The sequence below is a fragment of the Heterodontus francisci genome, chromosome 1 (assembly GCF_036365525.1).
Source record: "Heterodontus francisci isolate sHetFra1 chromosome 1, sHetFra1.hap1, whole genome shotgun sequence".
NCBI lineage: Eukaryota > Metazoa > Chordata > Chondrichthyes > Heterodontiformes > Heterodontidae > Heterodontus > Heterodontus francisci.
In genome coordinates, this window is record NC_090371.1 from 264,356,735 (window position 1) to 264,375,784 (window position 19,050).

Genomic DNA, 19,050 nt, shown 5'->3' on the forward strand with positions numbered 1-19,050 from the left:
CTGTACCTGTGAAAATCCAGCTATTGTAGCAAGTTCGGGGTCCTCTCGTTTTGAGTGGCCTCATCAAAGTGGGCATTAGTGGGGGCCCTGGCAGGCATTGCATTGGTCATCTGTGGCAATACAATTGGTACAAATGACAGAATTGTAAACATACAAGTGATTCCTCTTGTAAAATTATAAATTCTTGCTCTTTTCTTATTACTTCTATGTGTTGCAGTGGCTGCAGCAGAGCCAAAGGCAGACAGCTCGTTCCCTTGATCTGACAGCTGAGATGCCCATGGCTATGTCCTCTGAGTTTTGGGGCCTATGAAGTCCCCATCAACGACTGCCTCACCTGCACCTATGCAGGGCTGACTCGTCCTATGGGACAGGAGTCAGCAGATGGGGCTTTGACTGGGGGTGGGGAGGGGTAGGGGGGAGGTGGGGGAGCGTCTTGTTCAGAGTCCTCACCTTCATGTGCCCTTTCTCTATCCTCCCTTTCATGGTCCACCACAATTCCCTACTAGTAAACAGCTGGAGAGCACTTTGCTGCACTTCAGTGAGGTGCTGGCTGGCCAAGGCAAGGCTTTCCACCATCCTATTTAAATTAGCAGACCGAATGTGCACGCCATTGGTGAGGGCAAGAATACACTCAGTTGCCGGCCTCATCTAAAGCTTCATGCAGGTGACCAGTCTTTCCATGGAGGTGGAGGTAAAGGCCTGAGACATCATGGTACTCATACTAGAGATGGATTCATCAAATCTCTCTCCAATGGTGTGCAGTGCCTCTAGAAATGCTAGCAGAACCTCAAACATTTTGTGCTGCTGCTCCAGAATAATTCACTTTGTGGATGACCCTCCAAGGCTCAGCATCTGCATCCAGTGAGCGTTGCTTGGAGTGTCCTGCACCCTCCAACGGGGTCTGTCCACTGCTGTCCCTGTCTCCAACACATGCTCCTGCTCATATATGATGTGTGGCTTATCTTGTGACAACACAACACAGCTAGCTGCCTTGGAGGCTCCACCAAAGTGTTTGTATCTGAGCAGGTGGAGAGTGTGCATTATTCTTGTGATGGTGCTTCCTCCGAGCACTCCTCGGCTTCCTCCCACACTAGTTCCTGCATCATGCTTGAAGAATCTGTGGGAGAGGGAAGACATGAATTAGAACTGGCAGGGGACAAGGTTTCAAAGTCATCATTATGCAGATGATTATATTTCAGTTACTGCTGACATCAATTCAACACGAAGGAGTGTTGTGCACCATGTGGTTGTATGATCCCAATCTGAACAGCCATCAGAAGGGGAGATGGTGACATAGTTGTAATGTTACTGAGCTAGTAATCTAGAGGCCCAGGCTAATGCCCTGGAGACATGGGTTTATTTCCCACCATGGCAGTTGGTGGCATTTAAATTTAATTAATAAATTCCATTAATTCATAAAAATCTGGAATTGAAAGCTAGTCTCAGTAATGGTGCCATGAAACTATCATCAATTGTTGTAAATACCCATCTGGTTCACTAATAGTGGCGCAGTGGTTAGCACTGCAGCCTCACAGCTCCAGGGACCCGGGTTCGATTCCTGGTACTGCTTGTGTGGAGTTTGCAAGTTCTCCCTGTGTCTGCGTGGGTTTTCTCCGGGTGCTCCGGTTTCCTCCCACAAGCCAAAAGACTTGCAGGTTGATAGGTAAATTGGCCATTATAAATTGTCACTAGTATAGGTAGGTGGTAGGGAAATATAGGGACAGGTGGCGATGTTTGGTAGGAATATGGGATTAGTGTAGGATTAGTATAAATGGGTGGTTGATGGTCGGCACAGACTCGGTGGGCCGAAGGGCCTGTTTCAGTGCTGTATCTCTAATCTAATCTCTAATCTAATCAAATACCCATCTGGTTCACGAATGTCCTTTAGGGAAGGAGATCTGTTGTCCTTATCTAATTCTGTCACCAGGTATCTTGGAGGCCCCCGTCTCTCCACCTTCAATGGCTATGCCCTCTTCCACTCATGGATGATCTCCATGGTCTCCTCCTCACAGCGGTCATGGTGGCCATTACTGGATGGCCACACCCGGTCCTCTGCCTCTCCCTGCAATTTTGCACTCTCTCCTCCTGCAAGGAGAAAAAGCACAGAGTTAGAAGTGTGACAAATAGAATGCTTTGAGAGGACAGAAGGGCAACATTTGTGGACAGTGACTGAGAGGGCACAAGATAAAGGTGAATATCATTTGTTTTAATGCTTTCATGGGATGTGGGTGTCACTGGCAAGGCCAGCATTTGTTGCCCATCCCAAATTGCCCTTGACAACTGAGTGCTTGCTAGGCCATTTCAGAGGGCAGTTAAGAGTCAACCACATTGCTGTGGGTCTCAAGTCACATGTAGGCCAGACCAGGTAAGGACAACAGATTTCCTTCCCTAAAGGACATTAGTGAACCAGATGGGTATTTACAACAATTGATGATAGTTTCATGGCACCAGTACTGAGACTCGCTTTCAATTCCAGATTTTTATTAATTAAATTTAAATGCCACCAATTGCCATGGTGGAAATTGAACCCATGTCCCCTGGGCATTAGCCTGGGCCTGTGGATTGCTATCTCAGTGACATTACAACTATGTCACCATCTCCCCTTCTTATGGATGTTCAGATTGGGATGTGAGGAGGTGCCTCGAGAGGGAGCAATGAGTGGACCTGCAAGGTGTGTTGGTCCGAGGAATGTTGTGCGGGAGAATTCAGGGGAAGTCAGAGTCTGGGGATTGGCACTTGAATGTGGGATGTCACTCACCTTTCCTGCCCTGATAAATTCATTGAATCACTTTCGTCACTGGTATCACACTCCTGCTGGTGACTTCTGAGCTACTTCTTAGCCATGCCCGCTTGACTTCATAGGCTGGCCTCTTCCTCCCGTCTGCAGGGAAGAGTGTTTCTCGGTCGACCCTTAAGGTCTACAGCATGACCTCCAGGGATGCCTCAGAGAACTGGGGATTGGGGTTGGGGTCGGGGGACAGCCTTACCACGTTGAGACTCAGTCATTGTATTTGCTCTCTCTCTGTCCTGACACTTCTATAACGGATCCATACTGATCCCTGCCAGGGTCCCGTTTAATAGAGAGCTCTTAATTGCCAGATGTGGGTCATCATCACGCCTGCCTGCTCCGATTGGATGGGAAACCCAGAAGTGGAAGTCTAATGCTGTGGATGAGTTAAAAAGCCATGCTAAAGCCCACTCCAGCAATTTTTGAGCTCTTGACCTCCCTTGCTGCCGTTAAAATTCTGCCCTTAACATGTAAGAGATTAGCTAGGGAAAAAGTTGGCCCTATTAAGGACCCAAAGGGAAATTTTAATGCAGATGCAGATGGTATGGCTAAAGTATTATATGAGTACTCTGCATCTGTATTCACAAACAAGCAGATGATGTGAAGGTCACACTAACAGACAAGCGGGAAGTTATGGACGGAATAGTAATAGCTAGAGAAGACATACTAAACAGATTAGCATTGCTAAAAGTTGGTAAATCACCTGGTCCAGATGGAATACATCATAGGTTGCTGAAAGAAGCAAAGGTAGAAATAGCAAAAGCATTGGTTACAATCTTTCAATCCTCATTGGATACAGGAGTTGTGCCAGAGGACTGATGTGTTGCTAACATTATACCACTATTCAAGAAAGGGGAGAGGGATAAACCTAGAAACTACAAGCCAGTCGGCCTAACATCAGTGGTGGGGAAGCTATTGGAAACCATTATCAGGGACAAAATAAACTTCCATTTGTAAAGGCATGGATTAATCAAAGAGAGCTAACTTGTTAAAGGCAAATTGTGCCTGAAAAATATGATTCAATTCTTTGCTAAGGTAACAGAAAAAGTTGATCAAGGTAGTGCGGTAGATATTGTATATATGGACTTTTGGAAGGCATTTGAAAAGTGACACACAGCAGATTTGTTCAGAATATGGAAGCCCATGGAATTAAGAGGAAAGTGACAGTATGGAATTGCCTCAGTGACAGGAAGCAGAGGAAATTGGTGGTGGCCAGATGTTTTCAGATTGGGAGGTGGTCTGCAGTGGTGATCCCTAAAGGCCAGTATTGGATCCATTATACTTTTCATTTTTGATAAACAATCTAGACTGGGGTGTAGGGAGCGGCATTTTAAAGTTTCCAGATGATGTGAAACTTGGCAACATAGTAGATTGTGATGAAAATAGTTGTAAACTTCAGGATGGCAGACAGAGGATGTTGAAATGGGCAAAAACAAGGCAGATGGAGCAGTGTGAAGTGATGCACTTTGGGAGGACTAATATGGAAAGACAGTGTACAATAAATGGCACGATTTTGAAAAGTTTAAATGAGCAGAGAGACCTCGGTGTCCATATACACAAAACTTTAAAGGTGGTAGAGCAAATTGAGCATATGGATTACTTAGGTTTATATAGAGGTAATAGAATATAAAAGGAAAGAGATCATGCTAGGACTTTATAAATCACTGGTTAGGCCTTAGCTGGAGTATTGTGAACAATTCTGCACCACACTTCAGGAAAGATGTAAAGGCCTTAGAAGTGGTATGGAAGAGGTTTACCAGGATGTTACCATGGAAGGAGGATTTCAGTTATGAGGAGAGGTTGGAAAGGTTAGGATCGTTCTCCTTGGAACAGAGAAGGTTAAAAGGTGACCTCATATAAGTTTTTAAGATGATGAGAGGTTTCGATAGAGTAGATGGAGAAAAACTATTCCCTTTGGTGAGTGAGTAAATAACCAGTGGTCATAGATTAAAATCATTGGCAAAAGGTCTAGAGAGGAGATGAGGAGAAATCTTTTCACTCATAGAGTTGTTGGGATCTGGAACACTCCATTGGAAAGGTGGAGGAAACAGATTCCACAAATAGTTTAAAAGGAGTTGGATAGGTACTTGTGGATGAAGAACTTACAGGGCTATGGACAAAAAATGGGGGTGTGGGGTTAAGCACAAACATACTTTCAAAGAAGCAGCACAGGCATGATGGGTAGAATGGCCTCCTGCTATGCAGTAAGTTTCTATAATTTTAAAGCCAGCCTGTGTTATATACAGCACATAATGTGAGACACTTATTTGGCATGACTATACTGAAATGATTTCTTTTCAGATGACAAACACATTCTTGGAATCAATCCCACCATTCCACAGTCTTAGCGAATTTTTCAATGTTTTCTTTCTCCCGAAAAGCAGCTAATTAACTCTTGAACCCATTTACATTGTTTGCTTTCCCTGGTAAATTTCTACATGGTTCAATTAACTTTTGGATCAAAAAGTTCCACCTGACTTCCCTTTCCACTACTAACTTCCATATTTTGAACTTTCGCTCCTGATATTTGAACTGATCACCATAGTGGACAATTTGTCTGCATACATTCCATCAGTTCCCTTGGTAATCTTGAAAACTCCAATTAGCGCAGCTCAAAGTATATTTTTTGAAGCAAAGAAAACAAGCCCAACTGTCTCACCTTCCTTCATAACTTAAATTTTTGATGTTCAATATCATCTTCATCACTTGTCTCAATACCCTCATAAGATCAGTAACATCCTTCCAAAAATTACATTACAAGAAGTGAAAGGCGCTGCAGATAGGATCTAACCAGTGCCTTGTACAACAACAGTACAATTTGATTTCATCCCTCTGCGAATCCATGCTAATTATTTTATACCTGTTAAACTGTATCTGCCATCTACTGTATTAGTTATCTAAGAAATCTAAATCCTTCTTAATCTGGCTGCATAGTTCACTTGTTTTGCCTCTTATTTTGAATAATTACTATATGAGCTACCACATAGAGTAAACATGTCTGTAGGCACTGTAGATCACTGGGATACTCTTTGTTAATGTAACAATCTTTTATAGAAAATCTATTTCAAGCAAGTAAACTTATATTCCTGATGAGTACTTGATTCATTTTCAATTACTGACAGGTTAGTCAGAATTATGTTAATGCTATTCAGCTACTATTTGCTCTTTCCTATTATAATACTCACAAGCTTACATTTATCTTGGTTAAAATATATCTTTGTTTAGCATGTCTGCTAACTTGCTGCAATTTTGTTCTTCAAAGTTTAGCTGTTCTGCTCAGTTATAAAATCCTGAATGAATGTATCCAGTGTGACAGCTCTAAATCACATGGATGCTACAAAGGAGTAAACGACAATGCTTAAGATGCCTCAAACAATACATTCTGTTTCTCCGTTTAATGTCTGCGCCACTGAGAAGAGGAATTCACCATCTTGGTGCCATTATAATGGGACTGGCATTGTACCACATAAAAGATCAAAATGCTTGCCTAATATAGCGCCTGTTCTGTTTTATTTATTTTTAGCCAATCGCCTTTTCGATGCTAGAGAAAACCAATTAAATAGGGCACATTAGGGCACCCACCTTGCACAGCAAACCTCAAACTGCTTCTTAGGTGTCCAGGCAGGTTATGGTGGAGATGTCAGACAGCCTTCCTCTGGAGCACTTTTTAAATACAGTCCTCTGGTGATCTTTTTAGGGCCAATCTAAAACAAAATTAAGAAATTATGTATCTGCCTTCTCTTCAGGGGTTCAGGCCTTAATTCTGTCCTATTTCTGCCTTCAAGTGGCTGGTGGCCTTGTTCTCAGAACCTAGGATGTAGGTAGCCCTACTACCCTAGCCCTATCCACTCCCTTACACGAAAGTTGGCCATTATAGATAACAACGAGTATTTTGAAGTCAATGGCTAAGGCACAGAAGCCAACAGAGATCGGCATCTGATGTAATGTTAGTATTATGTCTTTATGTTTTTTTTTGGTTCCCAGAAATTGGAAAGAATCACACTTCAAACTTGGAAAAGGCTGGAATCAGTCTGTTTAATACAGCACCATGCTGTCTGCTGTATAACCTGATTCAACTGGTTCTTGTGTTACATATAACATGACTCCCCAGTGCAGCTGTAAATGTGGCCCCCCACTGGAACACTTACACATAACAACTAGTTCCTAGAAAATTAGTTCCTAACACTTTACAGGTAGTATAATAATGTATAACATTCCTCTTTCTTTAAAACATAATGCCCTTCTATCAATACAACTGTCAATATAAATAAAAAAAGATTATCATCCGACTTGTGGAAATAATCTGAAACCCTTTTTAGAGTCTTTTATAGCGTGTATTCTTTTAAAAAAATTTATTCATGGTATCACTTGGGTGGTAAGATGTTGTGCCTCCATCTTGCAGATTTGGCATTTGTTGCTCTCAGTGGTGAGTTGGCACACTGTACAGGCAATGTTGTGTCACTTGCTGGTGATGTTGTTAATGTTGTCTCGCTGGATAGTGATGTTTCCGGTGTTGTTGATGGTCTTTTCTGTTGTTCCAGCTCAGGTGTAGGTCGAATATGGATTCTATTCCTTCTCATTTGGTTACCGGTTTCGGTCTCAATGATATTCGATCTTGGAGTCTCAGCTTCACTAACAACTTTTGCTGGGCTCCAGGTTTTCATTATTGGATCCTGTACGTGTACAGTTTGTCCTTTCAACAGCTCGAGTAGGGATTTAGGATACTTAGACATAGACACAGACATAGACATAGAGAGATACAGCACTGAAACAGGCCCTTCGGCCCACCGAATCTGTGCCGACCATCAACCACCCATTTATACTAATCCTCCATTAATCCCATATTCCCTACCACATACCCACCTTCCCTCACTTGTTGAAGTGTTGCTCTCCTCTTACCTGTGCTTCAGTGAGCTGTTGTCTCACTTCCTCCTAGTCACTTGAAGGATGTATTTTCTTCCATTTAACTGTTGTGCAGGTGATTTCATGTCAGCCTTGAGAGGTGTGGATTGGAGTGACAATAAGGGCAGGTTTGGGTCTTCCTCCATCTCTTGGCATTTCACAAGTGTCCTTTTGACTGTCTGGATGTGTCTTTCTATAAATCTGTGTCCCCGTGGATAGTGTGGTGAAGAGGAGATGGTGTTGAACCCATACAGGTCAGTGAATTCCTTAAATTCTCTGGATGTAAATTGGGTGCCATTGTCACATATTAACCTTTCAGGAATCCCTTGCTCAGCGAACAGAACTCGTACTGCTGAGATGATTGTTGTGGCTCTCAAGTCTTTCATCTACTGGATAAAAGGGAATTTTGAGTAGTAGTCTGCAATGATGAGATACCATTCTTGATTTATGTGTGAATAAATCGACTCCTACAGTTTGCCATTGACCTGGTGGTACTTCAGTAGCTATCATCTCCTCTTTCTGTTGTGAGTTTCCGTACTTCTGGCATACATCGCTTGTAGACCCCATATTTTCGACATATTTGTATATGCCTATCCAGTACACAGCTGATTTGGCTCTGAGCTTACACTTCTCCATTCCCATGTCGCCTTTGTGTATCTTTTGGAGAAGTTCTTCCTGCATTGTTTTGGGTCTGATTATTCTGGATCCGGCCAGCAGAACACCATCTTCTAGTGAGATGTTATGTCTGATAGACCAGTACTGCTGTACTGCTGGCTGTGTTTGCTCTATATTATCAGGCCATCCCTGGATCACTTGCTGAGATAGCATCTGTAACTTCTCATCTTTGCTGGTCTCATCTCTAATTTGACTAAGTTTTGGTGGTGTTACATTCATTAGGTGATGAAGCTTTATGCCTAGATCTTCTATCTCATGTTTCTCCTGTGGTGACAACCAAGATAGGGTGTCTGCCAGCACCATTTCTCTTCCTGGCTTATAGTTCAGAGTGAAATCATAACGTTGAAGCCTCAAGAGTAACCTCTGCAGTCTTGCTGGTGCTTTACATAGATTTTTCTCTTAGATCTGCTCCAGTGGACGATGATCATTCTCCACTGTGAACTTTCTCCCATTGAGATATGTGTGGAACTTCTCATATCCATACACGACTGCCAAAAGCTCTCTTTCTATGTTGGCATATCTTGTCTCAGCTGATATTAGGACTTTGGACGTAAATGCTATTGGCTTTCCCTCTTGTACCAGGGCTGCTCCCAGCCCTTTTGTGGAAGCATCTACTTGTAGAGTGACAGGTTTCTTTCTGCCGTGGTATGACAGACTTGGCTCCTTGCAGACTACCTTTCTGGTTTGTTGAATCTCCTGTCATGTGACTTTTTTATATTCATTCATGGGATGTGGGCATCGCTGGCCAGGCCAGCATTTATTGCCCATCACTAATTGCCCTTGAGAAGGTGGTGGTGAGCTGCCTTCTTGAACTGCTGCAGTCCATGTGGGGTAGGTACACCTACAGTACTGTTAGGAAGGGAGTTCCAGGATTTTGACCCAGTGACAGTGAAGGAACGGCGATATAGTTCCACGTCAGGATGGTGTGTGACTTGGAGGTGAACTTGCAGGTGGTGGTGTTCCCATGTATGTGCTGCCCTTGTCCTTCTAGTTGGTAGAGGTTGCAGGTTTGGAAAGTGCTGTGTAAGGAGCCTTGGTGCATTGCTGCAGTGCATCTTGTAGATGGTACACACTGCTGCCACTGTGCGTCGGTGGTGCAGGGAGTGAATGTTTGTAGATGGGGTGCCAATCAAGCAGGCTGCTTTGTCCTGGATGGTGTCGAGCTTCTTGAGTGTTGTTGGAGCTGCACCCATCCAGGCAAGTGGAGGGTATTCCATCACACTCCTGACTTGTGTCTTGTAGATGGTGGACAGGCTTTGGGGAGTCAGGAGGTGAGTTACTCGCCTCAGGATTCCTAGCCTCTGACCTGCTCTTGTAGCCACGGTATTTATATGGCTACTCCAGTTCAGTTTCTGGTCAATGGTAGCCCCGAGGATGTTGATAGCGGGGGATGCAGCGATGGTAATGCAGTTGAATGCCAAGGGGAGATGGTTAGATTCTCTCTTGTTGGAGATGGTCATTGCCTGGCACTTGTGTGGCGCGAATGTTACTTGTCACTTATCAGCCCAAGCCTGGATATTGTCCAGGTCTTGCTGCATTTCCACACGGACTGCTTCAGTGTCTGAGGAGTCACGAATGGTGCTGAACATTGTGCAATCATCAGCGAACATCCTCACTTCTGACCTTATGATTGAAGGAAGGTCATTGATGAAGCAGCTGAAGATGGTTGGGCCTTGCACACTACCCTGAGGTACTCCTGCAGTGATGTCCTGGAGCTCAGATGATTGACCTCCAACAACCACAACCATCTTCCTTTGTGCTAGGTATGACTCCAGCCAGCGGAGGGTTTTCCCCCTGATTCCCATTGACCTCAGTTTTGCTAGGGCTCCTTGATGCCATACTCAATCAAATGATGCCTTGATGTCAAGGGCAGTCACTCTCACCTCACCTCTTCAGTTCAGCTCTTTTGTCCATGTTTGAACCAAGGCTGTTATGAGGTCAGGAGCTGAGTGGTCCTGGCGGAACCCAAACTGAGCATCACTGAGCAGGTTATTGCTAAGCAAGTGCCGCTTAATGGCACTGTTGATGACACCTTCCATCACTTTACTGATGATTGAGAGTAGGCTGATGCGGCGGTAGTTGGCTGGGTTGGATTTGTCCTGCTTTTTGTGCGCAGGACATACCTGGGCAATTTTCCACATTGTAGGGTCAATGCCAGTGTTGTAGCTGTACTGGAACAGCTTGGCTAGGGGCGCGGAAAGTTCTGGAGCACAGGTCTTCAGTACTATTGCCAGAATATTGTCAGGGCCCATAGCCTTTGCGGTATCCAGTGCTTTTAGTCGTTTCTTGATATCACGGGGAGTGAATCGAATTGGCTGAAGTCTGGCATCTGTGATGCCAGGGACTTCAGGATGAGGCCGAGATGGATCATCAACTAGGCACTTCTGGCTGAAGATTGTTGCAAATGCTTCAGCCTTAGCTTTCGCACTGATGTGCTGGACTCCCCCATCATTGAGGATGGGGATATTTGTGGAGCCACCTCCTCCAGTTAGTTGTTTAATTGCCCACCACCATTCACGGCTGGATGTGGCAGGACTGCAGAGCTTAGATCTGATCCGTTAGTTATGGGATCGCTTAGCTCTGTCTATCGCATGCTGCTTACGCAGGTTGGCATGCAAGTAGTCCTGGGTTGTAGCTTCACCAGATTGACACCTCATTTTGAGGTATGTCTGGTGCTGCTCCTGGCATGCCCTCCTGCACTCTTCATTGAGCCAGGGTTGGTCTCCTGGCTTGCTGGTAATGGTAGAGTGGGGGATATGCCGGGTCATGAGGTTACAGATTGTGGTTGAGTACAATTCTGCTGCTGCTGATGGCCCACAGCGCCTCATGGATGCCCAGTTTTGCATTGCTAGATCTGTTCAAAATCTATCCCATTTAGCACGGTGATAGTGCCACACAACACGATGGACGGTATCCTCAATGTGAAGGCGGGATTTTGTCTCCACAAGGACTGTGCGGTGGTCACTCCTACCAATACTGTCATGGACAGATGCACCTGCGGCAGGCAGATTGGTGAGGACGAGGTCAAATATGTTTTTCCCTCGTGTTGGTTCCCCCACCACCTGCCGTAGACCCAGTCTAGCAGCTATGTCCTTTAGGACTCGGCCAGCTCGGTCAGTAGTGGTGCTACCGAACCACTCTTGATGATGGACATTGAAGTCCCCCACCCAGAGTACATTTTGTGCCCTTGCCACCCTCAGTGCTTCCTCCAAGTGGTGTTCAACATGGAGGAATACTGAGTCATCAGCTGAGGGAGGGCGGTAGGTGGTAATCAGTAGGAGGTTACCTTGCCCATGTTTGACCTGATGCCATGAGACTTTATGGGGTCCAGAGTCGATGTTGATGACTCCCAGGGCAACTCCCTCCCTACTGTATACCACTGTGCCACCACCTCTGGTGAGTCTGTCCTACCGGTGGGACAGGACATACCCAGGGATGGTGATGGCAGTGTCTGGGACATTGTCTGTAAGGTATGATTCCGTGAGTATGACTATGTCAGGCTGTTGCTTGACTAGCCTGTGGAACAGCTCTCCCAACTTTGGCACAAGCCCCCAGATGTTAGTAAGGAGGACTTTGCAGGGTCGACAGGGCTGGGTTTGCCGTTGTCATTTCCGGTGCCTAGGTCGATGCCGGGTGGTCCGTCCAGTTTCATTTCTTTTTATTGATTTTGTAGCGGTTAGCTACAACTGAGTGGCTTGCTGGGCCATTTCAGAGGGCATGTAAGAGTTAACCACATTGCTGTGGACTCTGACTACTGGCACTCTATATCTTCTTTCATCAGCTCCCGCAGGTTTGCTGTGTGTTCCAACATGTGCGGAATAAAGGAACTCATGTATTGTATCAAACCAAGGAAACTTCTCAACTCTCTCTTATCTCTTGGGGCTTCCAACCCCGAGATGGCTGATATTCTTTCAGGGCTCGGCTTAACTCCGTCAGGTGTATACACCATTCCGAAGAACTGACGTTCTGTCACTTTCACAATACATTTGTCTGCGTTTAGCTTAATCTCAGCTTTCCTGGTTCTCTCCATGGCTTCATGTAGATGATTGTCATGATCTTTTCCATCTACACCATATATCTGGATGTCATCAGCTCTGCCGACTGCTCCTTTGCATCCCCTGTATGTCTTGTCTACTTTCCGTTGGAACACATCCTGGCTCACTTTGAGGCCAAAGGGTAGATGTAGGAATTTGTACTGTCCACAGGGTGTGTTGAATGTTGTCAACAATGAAGATTCTGCGTCTAGCTTCACATTCCAGTAGCCATTTCTGGCATCAAGCTTGCTGAAAACTTTTGCCCCTGCCAGCGCTGGTATCTTCCAATGTTGGAATAGGGTAGTGATCCCTCTTTATTGCTTGGTTAAGATCTTTGGGATCTAGGCAAATTCTTAGCCGTCCATTTGGCTTCTCTCTCACCACGATGGAATTTACCCAATCTGTAGGCTCTGTGACTCTGGCGATCACATTCTTTTCTTCCATTTCTTGGAGCTCTCTTTCAAGCTTTCCTTTTAGTTCTACTGGCACTTTACGTGGGGGATAAATCATTGGTTTTGTCGCTGGGTCAATAGCGATGTGATACTCAAAATCTTCGAAGCATCCAACTGTCTCGTTAAAACACTCTGAGTACATTTGTACCAGATCTTCTTTGCTTCTGATCAGAGGGCGCTTTTCAATGGGTGTACCATCTTCAACCCTCAGTGTCGCCTCCTTCACCTCATGGTTTACTGAGATATTCTGCGGCTCTTCGCAACTGCTCAACCCCAGGATAACTAGACCATCTGTTTCTGTGACGTAGAACATACAGTCAACATCTTTTCCTTTGTGTGTCCCTCTGATTTGGGTTGTTCCTAGTTGTCGAATTTCAGTTCCCCTGTATGCTGTTAGCATGATGTTGTTTGGTTTCAGAGCACCTTCCCTTGGATAACCATTTTTCTCCAAATTTTCAGGAAAGATCTGCTGGTATAGTCTGAGTGGGATGATGTTACTCTGCGCTCCAGTATCGATCTTCACCTTCAGATTTATCGTTGTTGGCTTATTTCTCAGCCTCTTCCTGATCTGAATGGTTGTGTGAATTTCTTTCTCTCGGAACTGTCACATCCAGACATTTTGTGCAATTCTATGGTTCCTTTGTTTATCATGTTCTCAAACCCATCGCCATCTTCCAGGGTATGGATGTTTTGGTTTATTTCACCATTCCTTCGCCCTGTTACTCTGACTCTGATGACTCGTCTACCACCTTCTTACCTTGTTCTGCATATCCTTTCCCAATGATTGGTCTTTCCACAAGCTCTGCAGATTGATCCATATGCGGGACATTTCCTTCTGTCTGTCAATTCATGTGGTCGTCCACAGCTCCTGCACGTCTTTCTCTCTGTTTCGTGTACATTCTTTAGTTGTTGCTTCATTGCATCATTCCTGCTGTCTTTCTCTTGGCTTATCTGAAGGCTAGCCATTTGGGTAGTCAGTATCTTCATCTGTCTGCTCGTGGCTTCATGTGCTCTGACAGTGTCTATAGCCTGCGATATTGTGAGCTTGTCCTGTCCGATTAGAGCTTTCTGTACTTCAGGATGTGCAGAATCCCAAATGTGCTGATCTATCAGCCGTTCATCTGTGTCCTTAAATTTACATTTTCTGGCTGAATTTTTCAATCTTGCTACAAAATTATCAATAGGCTCACCTAGTTCCTGTCTGAGGCCTTGAAATTCATATCGGTATATCCGATTATTTGATTTTGGCTGGAGATGGGTGCTGAATCTTTCAAGAATTTTGTCTGGGTTTCTGCTGTCCTCTTCACTTAGGTCCCAGCTGTTAAATAAATTTGATCCTTTATCTCCAGCCCACAGAAGGATATAACTGACCCTCTCCTCTTCACTATTGCCTTTTAGGAAACTACTGAATGCCAAATTGCACTTTTGTTTAAACTTCTCAAATGCCTCTACGAGATCATCAGCTCCCCAATTCATTATAGGCTGTAGCAGTGCTTTCATTCCTGTCCCAGCTGACATTTCGTTTATTTTTTTTTGTTATCGCATGAATCACTCAATTTTTCTTTCTCTCTCTCTGGCACTAATTTGGGTCAATTTTCTCAATCTGGTGCTTTTAAAAATACTCTAGGTTTACTCATAGACACTCACTGCCACCATATTACATATTTATGTTGTTTTTCTGGTTCCCAGATATTGGAAAGAATCACACTTTAAACTTGGAAAAGGCTGGAGTCAGTCTGTTTATTACAGCACCATGCTGTCTACTGTATAACCTGGTTCAACTGGTCCTTGTGTTACATATAACATGACTCCCCAGTGCAGCCGTGAATGTGGCCCCCCACTGGAACACTTACACATAACAACTAGTTCCTGGCAAATTAATTCCTAATACTTTACAGATAATATAACAATATATAACAGTTGGCGTATAGCTCCATTGGTGCAGCCACTCTCCAGTCGCTTGTCCAGGTGGCCATTCTTTATGTGTAAGCCTAAACAGTGCTGTTTATTTGAATATAGATGTGTCATTGCCAAGCCCAATCCTGCCCTCGTCCAATGTCCACACATACATGCACTTGTCTGCTGAGCAAGAACCCTGGCTGATTTTCCCCTTTCTATCTTAGGGCTACTGGGACTAATAATCGCACCCCTTCCACTCTCCTGCCAAGACATATCAACTCAGAAGAAACAGGGAATCTTCCAACATTGTCTGGAGTGAATATTAACACCCAAATGGGAAAATGGACTAGAAAGTGACTAGCCTTTCTGCTAGCCGACATTGTGACCAGAACAGCCAGGAAGACAACAGGAAGCTGCTGCTAGGCTGTTAAAATTCAATGACTCAGAGGCTGCCTGGAATGAAAATCCTCTTATCTGTGTATTCAAAATGGAACCCGACTCCATTTTAGACAGCCCATTCCTGGTTCAAACCGAGTTGCAAATATCCAGAAATGAATCCAAAATGAGCAAATGCAGCGGGAGGTTTTTAGGCTGTTGAGTACTTTGGAGGTAGCAAGTTCGATGGTCAAGGGCTTGCCTTGAGTCAGCAGGTAGTGAATAGGACATGTTGACTTTTAAGTTCACAATTTGGTCTAAAGAGGGGAGTTGCAATTTCTTCTAGGTGGATTCATATATGAATATAGGAGAGCTGTCCCTCACAGTTTTCCATGTTCTGTGAAGAAAGCGAAATCCCTTCTTACTGTCCTAAATGGCACAATATGAGGTCCTAACTTTACATTTCAGTGCATAATGCATTTGACTGACAAATTTGACACATTCCTTTGAACAAAAAAAAACAAAACTGCAATTTATTGATGGGTTTTTCATTTTGATTCCGATAACCAGGTTGATTCCCTCAAATGGACATCAATGTGCATCAACATCTCTGTTTGCATGTCAGACTTCGTGTCCACTGAAGGCGCTGTTGCTAATTTCATCAATATCCATGTTCCACAACGATCGTTAGACTATGGCAGAACCAAAGCAATTCTTCAAAGACACATTAACAAAGTTTTACATCCTTTCAATTCTCTTTGCATTCCTTTTGATGAAGTTGTTCGAGCTTTGAACTCAAATGTAGCAGAATATGTACAGAAGAGTTGCTGCAGGGAATGAATAATATTTAACTCATTCACCGTCAGGATTTGTCATGTACTGTTCATTAGAATACACACAGAACTTTGTACAGAGTTGAAATAAAATTGCTATTTTATTACGAACATTAATCCAGTGTATTTGTAGTCACTAAAGTATCATGGAAAAAGGTTCCGGAATTGGCGATAGAATGAATTATACAATGGCCTTTCAACTCCATGGAACCTGGCTTCAAGTGCATTCCAGACAGATTACATTTAAATACATTTATTCTCAGCTCTAATGATGTGAAATCAGTTGAGTAGCCTCAACTCCAAAAGTGTCAGTTCTGCCTTGGCTCAACTTCACACTTCTCTTGAGACTCCCATCTCCCGGGGAGATGGCAACATAGTGATAACATCACCTAGCTAGTAATCCAGAGGCCCAGGCTAATACCTAGGGGACATGGGTTCAAATCCCACCACGGCAGCTGGTGGAATTTAAATTCAATTAATTAATAAAAATCTGGAATTGAAAACTAGTCTCAGAAACTATCATCGATTGTTGGTAAAACCCATCTGATTCACCAATGTCCTTTAGGGAAGGAAATCTGTCATCCTTACCTGGTCTGGCTGGTCTGGCCTACGGGTGACTCCAGACCCACAGAAATGTAGCTAATTCTTAGTTGCCCTCTGAAATGGCCTAGCAAGCCATTCAGTTATCAAGGGCAATTAGGGATGAGTAACAAATACTGGCCTTGCCAGTGACTTCATATCCCACGAAGGAATTAAAAAAGACTTGTACACAGTATTGGGTCTCCCTTGGAAAATTGGAAGTGATGGGAATGCTGCAACATAGCGCTAATGGTCACAAGTTCACCATAGAACAGCACACACAAGTCACATTAAATTACTCTGAACAGCCATAAAGTTGAGCCAGACTGGTAAAGTGAAGTGCCATAGTAACATGCGACGGAGGGAGTCTTCTTCTGACGGTGAAATTAATACAGGTGATGGGGAATGATTTGAACAGTCTACATCTGTTGGTGTTATATCCAATATGGGAATATTGATCCTGACACTGGGCTCAAAATATGTTATCATTTCCACTGACGAGTATGAACATTCACAGAAAGGAGCTTGAACTCATCAGAATTTCCAAAATGCACAAATAAGCTTTGAAAAGAATAACCCATAATATGCTATCCACCTGAATTGGCTTAATAAGCAAAAAATAGAGCTTTATAAAAAAAAACAAGTAATTATGAGAGCCTTTTTGATGGGTATGTGAGTTATACTGTATGTCAATTCTAGCCACGTTTTAAAGTGTCTCAAACCACCAAACGTTCAGCCCATTTCTCTCGAACCTGAAACTACTAAATTTAAAGCAGCTTTTGTCTAACAAAGCCATGCAAGAACAAGAAATAATTCTACATTATTATAATCTATAATATATACTCTATGACTGTGATAGCTGTCATTGAGAAACAGCCTGAATCGATCAACTCTGAAACAGAACCTTGCACAAGAGGCAGTGCCTTCGACTACAATCTGAATTAGACAGGTGTTACAGTTGAGGCTTTACCCCAACAACTCATGCTCATGGTAGAAATGAAGTTCAAAGCAGACCAAATCTCTTCCAGTATATGCTCGAAATGAGTGGGATAGCAACAACGACAACATCTTGTCTTTATATAGCACCTATAACATAATAAAATGGCCCCCAAGGTGCTGCACAGGAACATTATAAAACCAAATTTAGTTGGAGGAGGATGGTGTGGTCAACTATGCCAATAGCTGCAAACAGGTCAAGAAGGATGAGGAGGGATAGTTTACTACAGTCACATAGGATGTCATTTGTGACTTTGAAAATAGTCATTTCAGGACTGTGATGGGGTGGAAATCTGATTGGAGGGATTCAGACATGGAGTTCCAGAAAGGATCGGCATGAATTTGAGAGGTGACAATGTACTCAAGGACTTTGGAGAGGAAAGAGAGGTTGGAGATGGGGTGGTAGTTTGCAAGGACTGAGGGCTGAAGAATTTTATTTTAGGAGTGAGGTTATGATGGCAGTTTTGAAGAAGAGGGGGGCAGTACCCAAGGAGAGTAAACTATTAATATTGTCAGCTAACATGAGAGCCAGAAAGGGAATGTGGGTGGTCAGCAGTTTACTGGGAATCAGACTGATGGGGAAGGAAGTGCATCTCATGGACATGATGAGCTCGGAAACAGCATGAGGGGAGATAAGAGTTGTTTTTTTTAATTTCATGTGATGTGGGCATCACTGGCATGGCTAGCCTTTGTTGTCCATCCCTAACTGCCCTTGAGAAGGTGGTGGTGAGCTACCTTTTTGAACTGCTGCCGTCCATGTTTATTTATTTATTTATTTAGAGATCCAGCACTGAAACAGGCCCTTCGGCCCACCGAGTCTGTGCCGACCATTAACCACCCATTTATACTAATCCTACACTAATCCCATATTCCTACCACATCCTCACCTGTCCCTATATTTCCCTACCACCTACCTATACTAGGGGCAATTTATAATGGCCAATTTACCTATCAACCTGCAAGTCTTTTTGGCTGTGGGAGGAAACTGGAGCACTCGGAGGAAACCCACGCAGACACAGGGAGAACTTGCAAACTCCACACAGGCAGTACCCAGAATCGAACCCGGGTCGCTGGAGCTGTGAGGCTGTGGTGCTAACCACTGCGCCACTGTGCCGCCCATAAATAGCAGAGGATGGTTTCGATCCATCGACCTCTGGGTTATGGGCCCAGCACGCTTCCGCTGCGCCACTCTGCTAACTGCATGTGATGCAGGTACACCCACCGTGCTGTTAGGGAGTTCCAAGATGTTGATCCAGTGACAGTGAAGGAATGGTGATATAATTCCAAGTCAGGATGGTGTGTGGCTTTGAGGGGAACTTGCAGATGGCGGTGTTCCCAAGCATCTGCTTCCCTTGTCCTTCTCTGCAGAAGTTTGGAAGGTGCTGTTGAATGAGATGTGATGAGTTGCTGCAGTGCATCTTATAGATGATACACACTGCTGACACTGTGCATCAGTGGTGAAAGAAGTGGATGGGGTGCTGATCAAACAGGTTGCTTTGTCCTGGATGGTGTCGAGC

At 44.1% G+C, this 19,050-nt stretch overlaps 1 non-coding gene across 1 annotated transcript; it reads right to left on the reverse strand.

The window, feature by feature from the left end:
• Positions 1-18,656: 18,656 nt before the first annotated feature.
• Positions 18,657-18,728, reverse strand: trnam-cau (transfer RNA methionine (anticodon CAU)). Its single transcript has one exon. It is a non-coding gene; the product is annotated as a tRNA-Met (tRNA).
• Between the last annotated feature and the right edge of the window lie 322 nt (positions 18,729-19,050).